An 18412-nucleotide genomic window follows, 5' to 3' on the forward strand; every position below is an offset into this window, starting at 1 on the left:
TAAGATAGTTTGTGTTTTCTTCCTGACCGTGGTAGTGACACAACCGTGCCATGCACTTTATACTACCAAAAAGCTCTTTGCACAGTTGTTCTTTGGACCTGTTACTGCTTTAAAATGGCTCCAGGTGACATTTCTGACTTTCAAACCAATAATGGGCTCTTTTAGATCAATTCATTTTACAGTCCCTAAAATGTGTAATTATCTGCCAGGACCTGCTACACGGACTTAAAGTGACGTCAATCGGCAGTATGTCAACAAAGAATGTGAGAAGACTAGACACTGTTTACATCCTGGACCATGGTTGACTACTGTAAACACTTGAAAGTTTTGCTTAGCTACCCTAAAAAACATAAGGACACAGCAAAATGCAACACCTGCAGTAAACATATTTCATGCAAGGGGGGAAGCACCTCCAACATGACAAAGCATTTCATTCAATTGGGCATTAATCTGAAGGAATCCACCGTGTTCGATGTCTTGCAGTCTACAAGACTAGATACAGCTAACGCAAACACTTACAGTAGCTATGTCTCATGCTCAGGTACAAAACACAGATGAGCTGACTTTAGCCTTTTATACAGAAGGTGAAAGAATTATGTGTACAAATTATTCTAATATTTGTCTTAGATAGAGCATCATCAACCTAGACCCTCCCCTAGTACAGAAACTTGTTTAACTTTAGCCATAAAGGGGAAGACAAGAAAGGAGAAAGTGTATGAATGTCTCAGAGTGGAAACAAGATTTGGGGTGAACGGATTACATCCCTTTGCACAGTTGAGTCTCCTCCGTTTAGGTATGCAAATACATTATTGGTATCTGGTTATTCACAGCAATATCCATGGACTTTGACATTTTTGCTGCTTCCATAACAACTGTCTGTTAAATATCTTATTATATTCTAATATTTTCGTGTTTGTTTTATTTTTTTTGTGTTTCTTTTATATTCAAATATATTTAGTTTGTAATTGTTTTTGTTGAACATTCCTTGTATACTAATAGACTAATATTTATTGTTATAAATGAAGTAAAAAGGAAACCTTCCTGTAACAGTTTACAGTGTACTGAGTGTATAGCCTAAATGTGCCAAGAATAAAGGTAGGCAAATTTTTGTTCTTGAAATGTTTGGGGTTTTTTTTCTCCGCTCCAAGAACATTTTAATTGGAAAAGCAGAATTGGAATCACTAAAACTGAAATGATACCAAACCCTAATTATCAATCATAATTACCCAGAAGAAGTAAAGAGGCCATGCTACAAAGAAGCTATCTACTTTCTTCAAATTTTTATGTTAAACATTAAGCCATATTTAAACCACATGACTAGTATACACGCTACCAAGGAGCAATGATGGTCATTATACTAAATGTGAGCTAGCAGGTCAATGATGAGATAGAGTCAGTCACTTATTGTGTAAAACTCTACAGGATCTCCCTTTCCACAGGGATTTCTTATGAATAATAACCAAGGTTTCCCTCACTAGTCACTTTAGTGCACTGAAAAGTGAAACAGTCAAATGGTTGGATTTATTTTAGTGTCAGTGTTATATCTCTGAATCATTACATTTTTGCTTCAGAAACTACTGAGTGAAACCTCTGAGCGATAACCACATTGTGGCCTTGGAATGTGCATAGTTAATAACAGGAAAGTAGTGGGACTAGGTAGTCATTGGTGTCAATTCATAGTCATTGGGGTCAACTGGTAGCCACTGGGGTAAACTGTGGCTGAAGGGAGGTGCACTTGGTGAGGCCATTTTATCTACATGGGCTGGTGTTGTGGAAGTCAGAGCAGGAGAAATGTATAACCTGCAACTGATGGTAGCAATAGTAGGACTGCAACAACAGTAATAATAGTTGTACTAGTAATAAAGTACATGATCAAAGCTAGTGGAAGTGCAGACATGTGTGGCATTCAATGTAAAGCATTCAATGAGCAAATCTTGTTTTTTAGTTTGGAATCTGTATTACACAAATCTGATTTAACTTGATTTTTCTTGTCATGCCTCAGGAGCACACTCTGGGTTTCTGGCACAACAAGGTGCATGGAGGAGCGCAAAAGTCTAAAGAGGTCCAGCAACACTTGAAGTTTATAGAACAACTTTATTAGGCCGCCGCATTCAGGCTTGCAGATGACCGTAGTGAAGACTACACATTGGTCTCATACTAATACTGAATGTTTCTGGTGCTTTTTGCCCTCTCAAGCAATGCCTTCAGCCATGGTGATGGGCTTAGGCAATTATAAGTAAAACAGGAAACCAATACACTGGTACAGGACTGTACGTCAACTAGCTAGACAACTTTTTAAAGTCTTTTTTAAGATATTCATGATTCACAATGTCTCTATTCACAACTAGTTGTACCTTTTTGCAATCTGTGATAGAATATTTTATCACATTTTTTTTAGCTTGTCTCAACATTGCAGTAGTAACTATACAGGTAGGTATACAGTACTCATATGGTTTTGTAGAAATTATAATAGTGCAACTCCAGAGTCATACCGAATGCCAGTTTATTTTGTTTCAAATAAAAAAATAAATAGACAAATACAATGAAAAAATTAATGAATAGGTCACATTTTATTATAATTAAGAAATGGTACATTTAACGTTAATAAAACGTAATGGTTAGTTCATATTATTACTAATATTAGTATCTATAGACCTTTAAAATATATGACTGTTAGTTTACAAAACATCCTGTTGCTTGTTTACAGAAAATAACTATTAACTAAAGGTTAATTAACTATAAATTACAATTTATTAATCATGGTTATTAAGTGCACCATGAAGAAAAGATGACAGAAAATAATCCACACAGAAAGAGTGGGCAAAGATTCCTGATTTAATTGAGTGAACAGATATATCTGAGGGGCTGCCCTAAGTCTGATTTCTCTATCAATGAATCTGTGATAAAGCAGATGAAGGCATCAGTGGCACTTGATTTGTAAGTTGTTACTCACTTAACAAGGAGTGGTTATACAGCTCAACTACCAGAGCTTATTTTACTATATCTTCCACTTCAGCAATTGTTGGCTCAAGAACTTCATTAAGGTTCATTAGGGACATTATTCATGTTGTTGAATTTTCCAGACTTTTCAATTTTCATTTTACAATGATTTGTTTAAAAAAAAAAAAAAAAAAAAAATGTTGATTGTTAATTTAACCTCTTACACAAAAGAGTAAATAAGATTACAAAAAACGGAGAAAATCTGAAGAAGAATTTTGCACGCTCTGCTAGCATTGAACGTAATACAGTACGTACAGAACGTACCCCTAACCTTAACTACATTTCTGGAAAAAAGACTGTAAAGCCCAGCATACAGTAGTAGTGTTTCAAGATTGTTTTCAATAGCGTGGCAAGCTTTTAAAAACATAAGAAATTATAGCATACAACAGCTGAAAGTAACAACAATTAAATAGAAATATATGAGAGGTATCAGTGAACAAGTCTTACAGACCAACAACTATTCATCCACTTTCTAATGAACATCATGGATTTTCTGTACATTCTCACAGTAAGACCTCATGATGCCGCAGCCACACGAAGCAAAGTGTTTTCAACCAGCTGACATACGGGCACACACACACACGCACGCTCATACCTCCTTTGCGGTTCATCTCGTTGCGATCCTCCAATCCACCATTTTGTGAGTAGGCGTACAAAAGTATCCTAAAATGTCCGCCACGCAAAATGAATTGACAAAAAACAAACCCAAAACATACTCCATGGTTTAATGAAAAAATATGAAAAAATCCTACGCCTGGTTTATGTTTTAAAAAGTTAAGATTTTTCATCTACAGTTTAGCTCAATTACTTTGTGTCTTGAGGATTTGTGTGGTGATCTTATCAGTTTTCCTTGCCGTCTTGATGAGCTTTGTGAACACTCATCCCTCAGGTAGTGGGGCTGGGGGCCCATAATAATGTCATCTCTCTCCCTCTCCGTCTTTTCATAGATTTGTGTGTGTGATAGGGGCCTCAGTGAGAGACCAAGCGCTAACCTTTACTGCATTGGCTCACACTTAATCCCCTCACCCTGGGGTGACTGGCACACACACACACACACACACACACACTGCATCTACACTCCCTGCCTCTACATGTATCCCCCACTGTTTTTCACTCACACACAAAACATAGTAATACACACCCTTGCCAATTGTCAAATTTTTAGACTCATCCAACACTACTGAGCACGCTTCGAAGATCGCTTTTACGATGCAGTACTTAAAATCTGTAACCTTCTCCCATTTGGAATAAACACTCTACACCACATTCATATTTATTTTTTCTGTATATATTTTTTATATACACCTAGTATGTGTGCATAAAAGCTAAACATGTAAATAACTTATCATTCACTCTATGGTCTGGGGCCTGTTCCAAGAAGTGAATTTACCAAATAAGCCAGGCTTATTTTGGTTAGTCTGACTTAATTTCCAGTTAATACAGTACAGTGAAGCAAATACACACATACATTCCTTGGCTAGGAGCCTGTTCACACTCACATTTGCATCCATGCGCAATTTAGAGTGACAAATAAACCTCACTTGTGTGTCTTTGGACTGTGGAGAGAAGCCAGAGTACCCGCCACACTGGCATGGGGAGAACATACAAGCTCCGCACAGAAAAGCCCTGCCCAGCATGGTAACAAGCCGGTTCATGAACCCAGGATTTTCTTGCTGTAAAGCTAAACCACTCCGCCAGATCTGAAACAAATTCAACATAATTCTAGCTCAGAAACCTACCTGGTCAAGTTGTCACTTAACCAGAGTTCCCCTTACACTGTATTCAGACCAAATCTGACGTTGTCGCAATTAGCCGCAGGTTGAACAGTGGTGTGGGAGTGTCACATCATGGCCCGTGGTAAACTGCTGCTATGTTGCTCTACTGCTAACATGCTGGTCCTATGACTGATTGTCCACATTAGCAGAAATAATGATGGTAAACAACCAGAACACAAGGCACAACAAGACGGTGTGAAGCTGAGTTCACTACAGACATCCAAGTGGCTCTCTAGCTAGATGTTTACAAATTGAACTTTTCTTGCACCTCCACAGATGTCCGAATAATAAACCTGTTCTTAATGTCCATCAGACGTACAAAAGTTGGAGTAAGAACTTTTTTTTTTCAGTATACCAAAAAGAGGAAGGATGAGTTGCCGCCTCCTTTACTTTAACTGAGCCACTTTTACAAGTAAGTCTAAAAACAGCCACATGCATTTCTGTAATAGACATATTCGATGATGCATGTTTGTCACCTCAATGTAACACATTACTATGTCTATACTCTGATAACTGTGTAAATAGAAGCACTGTGATAGATTTGGTTGTATATCATTTGTTACTAATAAAGCCCTGCACAGAAACAACGCTATGTGGATGACTCACAGGCACACACACATACACACACACACACACACACACACACACACACACACAAACACACACACTCAGAGGCCAGTAGTCATGACATTGTGTCTTACTAGGCAACAACGCTATCCACTGCTGGAAACTTGGACATGAAAACACACACACTGGCTCTCACGTTCACGGTGTCTCACACGCACACACAAAGTCACACACACAAACACACGCACACACACACTGCTCAGTACCCTCAATAGGAGGGCGGGTATAGTGGGTAGGGAGCCAGACCCCTCTGTGGAGCTTTGGATTATGGGATAGCAGCGTGATGCAAGAAAAAAGGGGAGGTGTGAACAGCGGAGGGGAGAAAGAAAGCAAGGTGTGCAGAGGTGGAGGAGGAAGGTGCAAGGACTTTTAAAGAGGAAGAGACAAAGAAAGGAAGGAAGGAGGGAAGGAAGGAAGAAGGAAAGAAGGAGGTAAGAAGATATAAATTAATGAATGAAGGGAGGAGAGAGAAAAAAATGAAGAAAAAGGGAACAGAAGAAGAAAATGAATTCAGGATTGACAGAAGGAGGAACAAAGGAAGAGAGAGGAAGGAAGGAAATAAGTACAGAGAAGAGAATGGAAGAATGACGAGAGAAGAGGAAAGAAAGATAGCAAGGAAGCAGAGGAGAGATGGGAAAAGGGGAAAATAGGGAGAATTAAAATCCAATTTTACTTACTTGTGATGTTTTCAGCTCCTTCACGTCAGAAGCAACTGATTTAGAGATGGAGGAAGCTTTAGGGAAGGAGAGAGGAGGGAAGAGAAAGAGTCAGCCGAGGTCACTCGTCATTCAAGTAAAGAGTTTCCTGAAGAAAAAAGCTAAAATACACATGAGGAAATGCAACCAGATATAATTCATTTATTTATTTGACCTTTTATTAATTTTCAATGTATTACTATATGTGATAAAGCAATACAAAGGGTTAAAAATGTTTTGAAGAGAGGAAGAGTGTGCCGTCTCACACACACACACACACACACACACACAGGCTAATAAATAAACAGTGACACTGCATCATCATGACCTCATGCTCTCAGAAGCTTAGTGTGTACACATATTCCTCAACTATATGTCAGTGCATAATATGATGCTGTATGCGTGTGTGTGTGTGTGTGTATTTGTTACAGTAATGCAGAGACTGTCCTGCCAACAGCAGCTCTTTAGCGCCATCTACTGATCAGGATACCAAGGAAGACACGCGGGAACACCACCACAGCAGCTCTGAGTGCTCCCACTAACACCAGTTAGAAAAGGTATGGTGGAATTTGAATAGTTGATGTGAAGAAAATGTTGAGAAAACACTAAATACTATTGACATGTTGAGCAGTCAAGTTCAGTCCATGCATTGTACATGAACTGACAGGGGGATAATAAAAGATGCAAGAGAAGAGTAGCCTTTCACTATTGGGTTCACATAAAAGCATCGTTTGAAACATTAAACTAAAACTTAATGTATTTCAGTGTACATCCAATTTGTTTTATACAGATTGTTTCCAGTGTGAATTGTATCTGCGTTAGATTTAGTTAAACCAAATATCTAAAATAAAATAATAATGATAATTGTAGCAGTGAAAGTATTTTCCAGTGTTTCAATTTCAATCATTATTATACAGAATTTAATTAAAATAAACAATTAATGAACCAATTGATAAGAGGTGATCCAATCCCACCAAAAGATTCTTAGTGTGAAATTCATATTTAAATCGTGTAGTTATGCCGCTGATTTTCCCTGTTCAGGGTCATGTGAGGTTATTGTGTGCTCCAGCATGCACTGTAATAAAATGTAACTAATCCAGGACAGACCTCTCTCTCTCTCTCTCTCTCTCTCTCTCTCTCTCTCTCTCTCTCTCTCTCTCTCTCTCTCTCTCTCTCTCTCTCCCACACACACACACACACACACACACACACACACACACACACACACACACACCAGTGTGAGCGAGACTCCAGGTCACTGTGAGCTGATTGATTCTGTCTGTGGGAGAGAGGAACTTGTACCAACGCAAACATATAGACAACATGAACTCTTCTCTCACTCAGGACGCCTGAAAATCTAAACAAGGTGAGTACCATTTAAGTGATTTATCTCACAAAGTTAGATATATTAAATAGTCACACTTTACTGTACTGTGAGGATTCTAGTCCGCCCTCTCTAAAAAGCTAAATAAATAGGCTTTTGGCTGCAACTACAATCGGCAGGTGGTTGCAGGTGAGTATGAAAGTTAATGGTTTTTGGAGGATGTGGTCATTGAATGTATTTGGCGTGAAGGCAATGAGAAATGATTTACAGCTTCCACTTAGACTTATGTCACTAACTGTGTCAGTGCATGTGAGCAATTGCAAAATGAATAAATAAATGTTGTTTTTTTAAATGCAGTACCAAACAATTTCTTCATACCTAACCCTGAAATTGTTTAATTGCTATGTGTTTTTTTTTTCTTCTTAATGTTAAAATCGGCACTTCTCTCGGCAACAACATCATTCTTCCCTCTTTACTGCAGTTTTTTTTTTTTTTTTTCTAACTCAAGGGTTCAAGGATACAGGTTGTCACATGCCCTCTGAGCCACATTTTAATTCTAATTTAATTCTGGACTGTATAAATAAAATGGACTCAACATGACTCACAGTAATAATTATTGCTGCAGCAGCAAAGCATCAAATGTGTCTCATTTAGCTTTGAAGAAAAAAGGTTAAATATAGACAAATTGTTGTGTTTATTTAGATCAGATTAAACAATGATCAATTTCTATTTTGCATGCTTTTATTACAATACTTCAGAAAGCACAAGCCTTGCCCTAATGACTATCATGTATTTTTATGTTGTGTTTTTTTGTTGTCAGTACAGATGGTTGCTCTTTTGGGTTACATTATAATGTCAAATTTCTAGTGATGCATATTAAAGAATAAAGTGTTCACTGGTTCCAGAACGTCATAGTAATATTCTGACTTTGCCTCCAGGTTGAAGTTGTTGCCCTCAGCTGGTGATCCATTAGGGGGGCAGTTGAAAAGCCATATCACGTTTCCTATTTAAATCTCGTACACAAGTCATGGGTGTCTGTGAATCAATAACCCTGATCTGACCCATAATCTGTTTACTAGTCAGCCATTATAAATCATTTTCAGCATCCTCGCAGACGGAACAGTGTCTCTGAACCTGGAGGAGACTTCAGTTAAACTTAAGTGCACATATCCAGGAGTCAATAATCAGCTGTTTCTGTGGTAAATCCATATATCACATGCTGAGCAGATGGATGTATCTACCCAGAGAATGAATTACAACACATGTCTACATTTGTGTACATTTGGGCAATAAGAATCAAATTACTGCCAGAGGGGAGAAAACCTGTTCTCAATTTTCAGAGTCTGAACTACATTCTGAAGGGTTCAACATGCTGGCTGTATCTGTTTGAGCTGATCACTTGGTCTCTGTCATCTGTTATCCAGCAGGATGAGATAGGATCAGGCCGTCCATCAATCACCCGTCTATGTCAGGATGACTGGAGGTACTGACGGAGGACAAAGCAGAGTAAACACCAGGCTGGAGGCTGGAGGTTCAACATGATCGGACAAAGCAAGCTCTTTAAAGGATTTAGTTAGAAGCTGTGATGTCTTGTAATGCCTACAGTGCTTAACACATATATTCTATCTGTGGCCTGGGCACTTCTTAATCAGCATTGAGTTTACTTAGTTCTTGTAACAGGAGCTGTGCATATGTATATGGTATACTCACAGATGATTGATTTACAATATGGCAGCAATAATGACACTATGTCTTTCATAAAATTGCGAAGACTTCAAAAAATACTGTACTTTAACAGCTTTTTGATGCTAGCATTATACTTTTTCTTTTTTTTTAAATCATTTTAACTGATGCTCGGTAAAAGATATTCATACGGTGTTGTCCACATTGTTTTTGTGGAAAGAATCAGTTTTTGACAACAGAGAACATGCCTTGAGTGCAGAATTTCATTTTGCAAGAGCTTTGTGGGGTTTTGACAAAATGTTTAACTCTTTTAGAAATTGTAATATAGTTTCTGAAGCATTTTTGAACGATTGGGAAAAACTGTTATTAACAGAAAATATGATGATTATATAAAATTATCATTTTGATAACTAATTGAAGTGATTAACTCATAAAGTCATTATGTTAATTTCTTAAACTCTTGTGGCAACTTCTTAAATGTCAAGTTTTGTTTTTTCATCATTCAGTCTAGCTGAAAAAACATTGTGACATTGTGATGGTGAAACTGGTTTCAGAACTGGGTGAAATATTGTATCATTGAGTCACCTAACCCTCAAATCCCATTTTATTTAACTGATAATGAGTTTGTAGTTATCCCCTGCATCTTAACCAGAATGAACACTGTCTTCTACTGCCTCATCTTTATGTATACATTGTGTTATTTTTGTATTTTTTTTCCCCCCTGAAATACACCTTGAGGTGGCACCAAAGCTTTTTCTACCAGGTGTAGTGTCTGCAGAGATGGTTGTTCAGCTGCATACATCCCTAATACCCATCAGCAATCAGAGGCTGGGGCTGAAAACCCACATAACACTTGCTGCTGTTTTATGGCATAAGCTCATAATGACTCTAAGTATTTTAATTACAGGTACATTCTTGATCTAATTCTATGAGATAAACTCAACAAAAAGGATATAATTTGATGCAAAGTTTTTCTATCATGTTGAATATTTTTATGTATGATATTGTAAACAAATTATGTTTATACATTCCCCTTTACCCTGACATGGAATTATTGAATAAACACATAAGGTGTGTATGTGTTTGTCTGCATTCATTTGATTTAACCAGATTAAGTTATGTAATTTATCAATTCAATGTGATGGTAAAACCAGTGACCCTTTACACTGAATTTATGCAACAAAATTATATGTAAAATTTACATGTTTGCACTACTGCACCACTCATTATTTTTTGAGTGTATTTCTGTCAGTCCAGGGTAATAATTAAAGCTCTGACAAGTTGTTCATTATTTTTCATAAAGTCAGAACATCTGCTGTTGCAACACTGCTGTTTGTAGTTGCTCCGACACCTTCTCATTAGAGAAAAAAACCAGAGGATACATCGGGCTGAGATTTGGCAACCCCCCACCCCCTCTGCTTCCGTAATACTAGTCTTCCGTGCTCTTCTTCTCTTCCCACTAAGGGCCTCCCGTTGGCAGGTGACAGCTTAGTGGATGGGCCCCTTATGTGGGGGGTGTTAGAAGGGGCAGAATCGAGGGAGCTCACCTCCCCCAGCTCCCCTCACCCCGGCCCAGGCCTAATGGTGTGGAGCGAACCCCGTCACTCCCACTGCTCTGCAAGCATCAAAACTATGGACAAAGAGGCAGGAGTAGAGCCCTGTTCTCAGTTCCACTCTGCTAAACATTTGCAGGACTGCCGGGTGTGAGCCGAAATAAAGTTTTACAACACACACATGTATGTACACACACAAACACACACACAAGCACAGGACTGCCACCTCTTGTCAAGTACATTGTGGAAGCACTGCATGAGTTTCAGTTTCTCTGAGGAAATCTGTGTGTGTGTGTGTGTGTGTGTGTGTGTGTGTGTGTGTGTGTGTGTGAGAGAGAGCGATAGAGAGAGTGAGAGAGTCCCTCAGAGCAGGGCATGGCTGCAATGACAGAAGTTTAATCCCTGTGGTTTTCTGGTTTTGAGTTTAAACAAGGAAGCAAGTTGAAGCGTAGTCGACCTGCTCTTACAAATCTTTACCCAACTGGAACCACTGTCAAATAAAAACCCCTGTCCAAGAAATGCCACAGAGGAAGAAAGCCTCTGGCCACGGCTTTGCCTCCCCGCTGAGAGAAGTTTCTGAGAGCGAGGGAAGGGCTTACGCTAGTGTTGGCCGATGCTTTGTGCTGATATTGGCCTTTGATAAAAAATCAGTTTGGGCCAAGTCGTTGTGGTCTGTCTCTGATATGATGGAGGTTCCTCCCTGGCCACAGATAGTAATCTCATTCTTATTATTTTTATATCAGATGTAAGAAAAGAAAATCATTCCAGTGTGATGTGGGACGATACAACTCCACATTCTGCACTGGTACATGCTTCAAGTACCTTCTCCACTCAAAACCTTTTTGTCAACCCAGTATCCTCGGAATTACATCCATATTGGACACTATGCCAGAACATGAATGACGCTCAATGCAAAGGTTCATTGCAAATTTAGAAACTAATGTGCTCTATACTTAGACACAGAAAGGGTTTGGAGGTGGATGGGCGTAAATCCCATTTTACATGTTTTTTTTTAACAATGTTTTGCTTAATTTCTGGTTAGGGTCAGCCACACAAAACACTCAGCTTGGGTTAGGATCATGTTTTGGCTGAAAACACCTGGTTACAAATGTTGAAATGCTAGTCAAACATAAAACAGGTCATGTGAACATGGTATGACACAAATTGTAGAAATGTCAATATGGCACACAGCCTATGACACATACAATTGTGAATGTACAGTATCAGTGATTTGCAGTAATGTAAGCTGTCAATATTTTATTTGGGCAATTATACAGTAGAATATGATTTATGTCTAACGGTTCAGTGCCAGGAAGTAATGTGTCCTATAAGTAGAGAGACTGAAAGTAAGGGATTAGAAGTCAGGGAGGTGGAAGGATGGATTGCCCATTTTGCATCTATGCAGGAGAGCTTTCATCATCACTTCAAGTTTGCCAACAAACCGTATCTTTTACTGTTAACTCAACAAAGTGTTTTCTTGCCTTCCCAAAAACTATACCTCAACCATTGTTTATTTACAATAAACGTGATCTTAGCATAGCACCGATTTCAGACAGATATTGTCAGGAGATATAATTAAAAGTTGAAAATAAATGTTAATAAATCAAATCTGTTTCTTCACCCGTACGTGTGTTATGTCTGTTGAGAAGAAAAACAAAAGAAATTACAAACTGACAAAGAGAAATATGGCATTAGCAGCCTTCTGCTGTCTTTTTTGCCAGTATACTCAGTACTTGTTTCTCTCCTCGATTCCATGGCACCTGTCTCTACCAAGACAAGACAACTAAAGAAATCTACTCAATGGTTTACTGATGAAACCCGATATCTCAAGCAGGCCCGCAGGAAAATCTAACACAAAAAATCTAAATTGGACATTTTATCTTGGATGGCGTGATAGTGTACTTAATTACAAGCGTACTCTTAATACTGCTAAGACAGCATATTTCTCTGGCCTAATACAATTATAAACACAACCCTAAATTTATCTTCGACACCGTGCCTAAACTTACTCAAAAACTACACTCTATGCGCTGTGCACCCTTTAATGCAAATTATTTCTTAGATTACTTTTGCAATACAATTGATGTGATTAGAATCAAAATGAATTCCTCTTTGCTTGCTTCCATTCATCAAAGTAGATTATAAAATATTGTCCTTCTGATTCTTAGTTAGTCTCAGCTCCTATCACTTTTGGAAATATCTCCCTTGAGATATTGTATAAACTTGTTTCATCCTCAAAACAAACTACCTGGACCCCCTTCCGGCAAAACTGTTTAAAGATATGGCCAGCACTGGGACCTACAATGTTCAACATTGGTCATTTATCACTCATGACTGGTGTTGTCCCTTCTAGTTTTAAGTCTGCTGTGGTTAAGCCTCTACTTAAGTAACCACACCTCGACCCAGGATCGCTAAATAATCATACACCAGCATCCAAGCTTCCCTTCTTCTCTAAATTTTTAGAAAAAGTCATGTCCCAGCAACTTTCAGGCTACCTACTTAATAATAATCTCCTGGAACCTTTTCAGTCAGTTTTCAGAGCCTGTCACTCCACCGGCACAGCCCTTACTAAAGTGGTAAATGACATTCCACTTACTTACTTACTAAAACTCTACCTCAGTACTTCTATTATTGGATCTCAGCGCTGCATTTGATACTATAGATCATGGCATATTTTTAGGCCGACTACAAAGTCAATTTGGCATCTCTGGCCTGGCTCTCGCTTGACTAAAGTCTTACTTGTCTGAAAGAACACAATGTGTTTCTTACAATAGTATTACATCATTTTTCACTGATGTGAAGTATGGAGTTCCCCAGGGCTCTGTTCAGGGCCCTTTGTGCTTCTCTTTATATATTTCACCTCTCAGCCAAATTATTCAGAGTTATGGAATACATTTCCACTGCTATGCAGATGAAACTGAGCTGTATGTGCCAATAAAAGCTGATGATGAATCTCAAATCACGAAATGAGACACCTGCGTCCATGCAGTGAAGAATTGGATGTCAGAAAATGTCCTGCTCCTAAATTTGGATAATACTGAGATGCTGGTCATTGGCCCCGCTAGACAGAGCCACCTCTTTCATCAGATGACCATGACTCTTATCAACTGTGTTATTTCTCAAAGTTCATCTGTCAAGAATCTAGGTCCTACTTTTGATTCTACCCTTTCTTTCGATCAGCACATAAAAAAAATTACCAAGATCACTCGGCGCAATATAGCATGGCCTTTCTGTCCACGACTGAGGCAGAGATCCTGATTCATGCCTTTATTTCATCTAGGCTGGACTATTGCAATGCCTTACTTTCGAGTCTTCCGCGTGAGAGCACTTACGGTCTTCACTCTGATCTTCTCTGGTTTACTCATAATTATCTTGTGTGGCCTGCCCTCTTCCAGGTCACCAAAGTTCAGGAGGTCATGTTGCTCAGGCACCACTTGGCAATGCCTCGTCCTGCTCAGTCATCTCCTGGATCCACACATTTTACATATATTATCAATTGCATCAGATATTCTGTCAATATAACTTGTAAGCTGTGATTTTGTTGTTCTGTTCTGTACATGCAGCATCTATTGCATGTCTGTCTGTCCTGGGAGAGGGATCCTCCCCTGTGGCTCTTTCTGAGATTTTTTCCATTTTTATTTTTTTCCCCACATTAAAAGGTTTTTTTTCCATCAACATGGCAAGTTTTTCCTCACTCGAATCGAGGGTCTAAGGACAAAGGATGTCATTCACTGTGAGATTGCAAAGCCCGTTGTGGCAATGTGATTTTCATTTTGGGCTGTATAAATACAATTGATTTGATTTGATTTGATTTGATTTACACTGTATATTAAAACAACAAAAACAAAACAATGTTTTATCACTCAGCTTCTAATCAGTCTTAAACTTTGGTCTATAATCAGAGTGGTTAATTAACTAGGCAATTCGTTTTGGAGGCTCTCTACACTTAAAGTCAAGTGTGTAGAAAAAATCCTTGCGTGTATTTAGGGATGAATTTGTTTATGTTTCAACGTTTGGTTTCATTAGGGTCATTTCAATCTACTTCATCAATCGTCTTATGCTCTGGTTAGGTTTAGGCACAAAACCACTTAGGAATAAATCATGTTTTGGCTTAAAATTCCTGCTTTGGTTGCCAAAAACAGGCCTAGAGATTACCCAACTTCCAGTCAAAAATATCATTTTTTTTTGCCATAAACAACCTTCCCGTAATATCTGAACATTTTATTTTGGCAACCGGGCAGCAGTTGCAATAGGCCTTAAAAACTCCAAAGTCAAATCTCAGTTGGCAGTGCTAACATTTCTGAAATATTTTTACAAGATGACACATTAATGGTCAAATTAAGTTGTTAGAGGACCCCAGGACAAAATTAGCTGTAAGGCTCCTGTTCACCACCCCTCCCCCAACTCTCTGTGCAATCTTTTTGAATACCTGGCCCTATATTTGCTGTGTTGTAATTTGATACAACACATGCATGATTTGGGAATTATACAACTCCCTATAAACACAGTCCTGAAACAATAATGGTCTTAAAACCTTTCCAACACAGGGACCCACCGGGACACAGAATTTATGCTTAAGTGGTGCATACTCCCTAACACGTTTAGAATTTTCATAAATCAGTGGACATACAGTAAGACTAGATTGCACTGGCCCTGGAATTCTTGCACAGTTAAGCTAGGGATTAATCCAAGGAGCAGGGTTAATATTAGCTGGTATAAACAGCAAACAGGTAGGGTAAAAAAAATAATGAGTAAATAAATAAATGACTGTTTAAAAATCAATACTGTGTTAATTGTTAGTTTGTAAGTTGATTAGCAATCTAGCAGGAAAGGAACAGCATGGAAAACCAAGATAAAGAGTTAGAGCATTAGGAAGAGGACCAAGGAACCTAAAAAGACATTGCCTCAGTGAATCTTGCTTTGGCTAGACTGTGGTGTCAGCTGTATTGACCCACTAAAACCCAACATATGCACATCTGACGTCTGATGAAAAAATGCCTCCAGAAAGTGAAAGAACACACTTCAGAAAGGAGGCCAACAAAATATTTTTGTTTCCCACTCGACTTTGTTTTGAAAAGGCTCCTGTTGACACTGGAACTGCAGTCTCATGCAGCAATATTTTCTTTGACCTGCCACGTTTGGTCACGATATTATCAGCCCTGTCAGTCATTAGGCAAAAACAAAAATCAGTCATTAACCTCTGCTCTAAAGTGTGTCCTTTCATTTTCTGAAGGCATTTCTTCCTTAGAAGTCATATGATGTAGATATGTTTCGATGTGTTTCTCCATGTATCTCACATTGACTTCAGTGCAGCTGAAACCACAGTCTGGCACCGAAGCATAACTGAGCGACTGATGACCCATCATTTTGTTTTTAGGTTCCTTGGTGAGGACAAGTAAACCAAGCCAATATTTTTACCAAATTCCCCCCAAAACTTTGTAACCTAAAAAAGTAGAAAAAGCATATTGATGATAGTGTTTTAAATCTATCACACCGGTGTTTACATTGATGCTATGTGAGAGATATTCCTACGATAGTTTTTGGTTACAAAAAGCAACTTTTTCACTTTTCAACAAACAAAATAAATAATAAAAAAAAAAACACACATTCACAGTCACAGTGGAAGTAGCACAACACTGCCATTGAAGAGATCTCTACACCCTCCCAGTCCACAATAAATACTATAAAACTATTAATTGAATAAAGAAAAACTTTTACTTAATCTGATTTGGTCCTTGACTTTCCCCACAGTCCCTGAAATTGCACAACAGAGACAATCAAGTCAAAGCTAATCAGCATGTGTACCATTCTCTTAAAGGCAGGTTTGTTCGATTATGTACAATGTAACCTCTTACTCTGTCATGTGTGCAGGCGAATTGTTGATCAAATTTCAGTGTGAAATTGGACAATTTCTTACTTATTAGGAAATAACCACACGGGACTCAGTATGTGGCATTACCTCCATCCGCAGAAGAGGTTCTGCACCTGAGAGGAATGCGGTTTGTAAGGTTGCATCAATGCAGACTCCGTGTTCGAGAGCTTTCTAGACCACTCATTGCTGGGGTAAGCTTGTTTTGAATGATAGGGAAAGGGTGTAGGGGCTTGACTGCAACTGGGTCTAGAGCTCTCCAGTGAGAGTTGCTGTCTTCTCCTCAGTTGGGAACAACACAGAGCAGGCTGAATCTGGACCTTTGGCCTGCAGTGGTTGTGATAATACTGCCACCTAGAGGCATAAACACATGGGACAGTCATACTTACATGTAAGTGAGGGCATCTGGAGGCAAACGATTGTGTCATCAGGACTGAAAACCATGCTGACATTTAAACTGTATATTCAGTCCACACAGAGAATTATGTACATAAGAAGTTAATTTTAGCATTGACTAAATGATCCAAAGTCCCACTGTACATGCTATTATTACTTTGATGAAAAAATTACATTTTGTCAGTCATCACTCATTCATAAAAAACAAGGCAGGTCAGAAGCTTCATTCATAAACCATATCTTCTTCAAGGCTCTTAAGCTTTAGATTCAGTGGACTGAATGAACCCACACTCCAGATAAAGCACTTATATTTAATAATTCCTGTTCACTACGAAAGGATCCTTAATTCGCTCGCAAGAAATAGCAAAAATGCTATTCTTCCCTCCCCTCCTGTCTCTGTCAGTGTAAGTCACTCTGTAGATATCCCATGAGGTCACATGACAGAGACATAATGGAGTCACGGAGTAAGAATGATTTGCTCCTGATAATCAACATGAATTCTCTCCGTCTCCCTCTCTCTGTGTCTGAGCACTGTGTAATGACTCTGGTTAATTTCTCTGGGGAGGAACAGTAATAAGTGATCATTGACAAAAGGATTTCTATGGAGACGCTCACATTATCTCTGCTTGGCCGGCTGGCTCAGCATGTCTGTCTGTCTGTCTGCCTGCCTGCCATTTCTTAACTATTTTAAAAGCCTGTACATTCTGTGGCTGTTGTATGCCTGTATAAACATGATGTAATCCTTTATTGTACATATTTAAGCTGATGACCTGAGGTTATGTACGGAACCAAAAATAGTCCCCACTGAAGAAATACACTGTTAGTCTTTGTTAAGGTGACCATTTTGCAGCTTTATGATCAGCGCAGGAGAGGACTCGTGCCGATATCAAGTGTAACTGAAGTGTAACTGCCAATAAAATTACGTAATATCTTAACCATGATCGAAGAAAAGATATATAAAACAAAAGAGACCAATATTTTAACTGAGTCTAGCTAGCTAGATATTTAGATAGCTCTTTTTCAATGACACTTTAGCAGCTCTTCCACAGTTTGCAGCTTAAAAAAACATTTGCAAAAAAAGACTCACAAAACTCACAAAAAAACAAAACAACCTGTAGAGGTTAATGTTTTGGGTGGAAATAGAGGTTAATGGAAAAATAGAAATCAGTATAGAACCAGACCAGATTGCATGATTTTCTCAAGATTGACTTTGCCAATGTAACGGAACAGGCCTGCCATTTGGAATTAAAGACACGGTGACAATATTTTCTAAATTTGGCCCTTCATCTACTCCAGCAACCCCCACACCAGCTCTAACACCAACACAGGCAAATTCAAAAAAGTTCTTGGTCATTAGTCTTGTAGAGACACAGAAATGGAGTCTCGTACAACCATTTCTAAATTCAGGGATATAAACACACAGAAGCCATTTATCAGTTTTGGATACATATACGCTGTATGATTATAAAGCACATAGGGGAAGTTAGCGA

General features: G+C 38.6%; 1 protein-coding gene and 1 long non-coding RNA gene across 2 annotated transcripts in view; one reads left to right on the forward strand and one right to left on the reverse strand.

The window, feature by feature from the left end:
* The window catches only part of LOC115588090 (teneurin-3), a 742469-nt gene extending 738573 nt beyond the window's left edge, over positions 1 to 3896 (reverse strand). Inside the window, exon 1 of the mRNA XM_030428416.1 lies at positions 3596 to 3896. The gene's annotated coding sequence lies outside the window, so the exon portion shown is untranslated. The remainder of the gene's footprint in view (positions 1 to 3595) is intronic.
* Positions 3897 to 5711: 1815 nt separating this feature from the next.
* Positions 5712 to 10180, forward strand: LOC115588126 (uncharacterized). Its single transcript, XR_003985274.1, has 4 exons — positions 5712 to 5833; positions 6529 to 6654; positions 7335 to 7463; positions 8846 to 10180. It is a non-coding gene; the product is annotated as an uncharacterized LOC115588126 (long non-coding RNA).
* The last annotated feature ends 8232 nt before the right edge of the window (positions 10181 to 18412 follow it).

Source organism: Sparus aurata, chromosome 1, assembly GCF_900880675.1.
Source record: "Sparus aurata chromosome 1, fSpaAur1.1, whole genome shotgun sequence".
Lineage (NCBI taxonomy): Eukaryota > Metazoa > Chordata > Actinopteri > Spariformes > Sparidae > Sparus > Sparus aurata.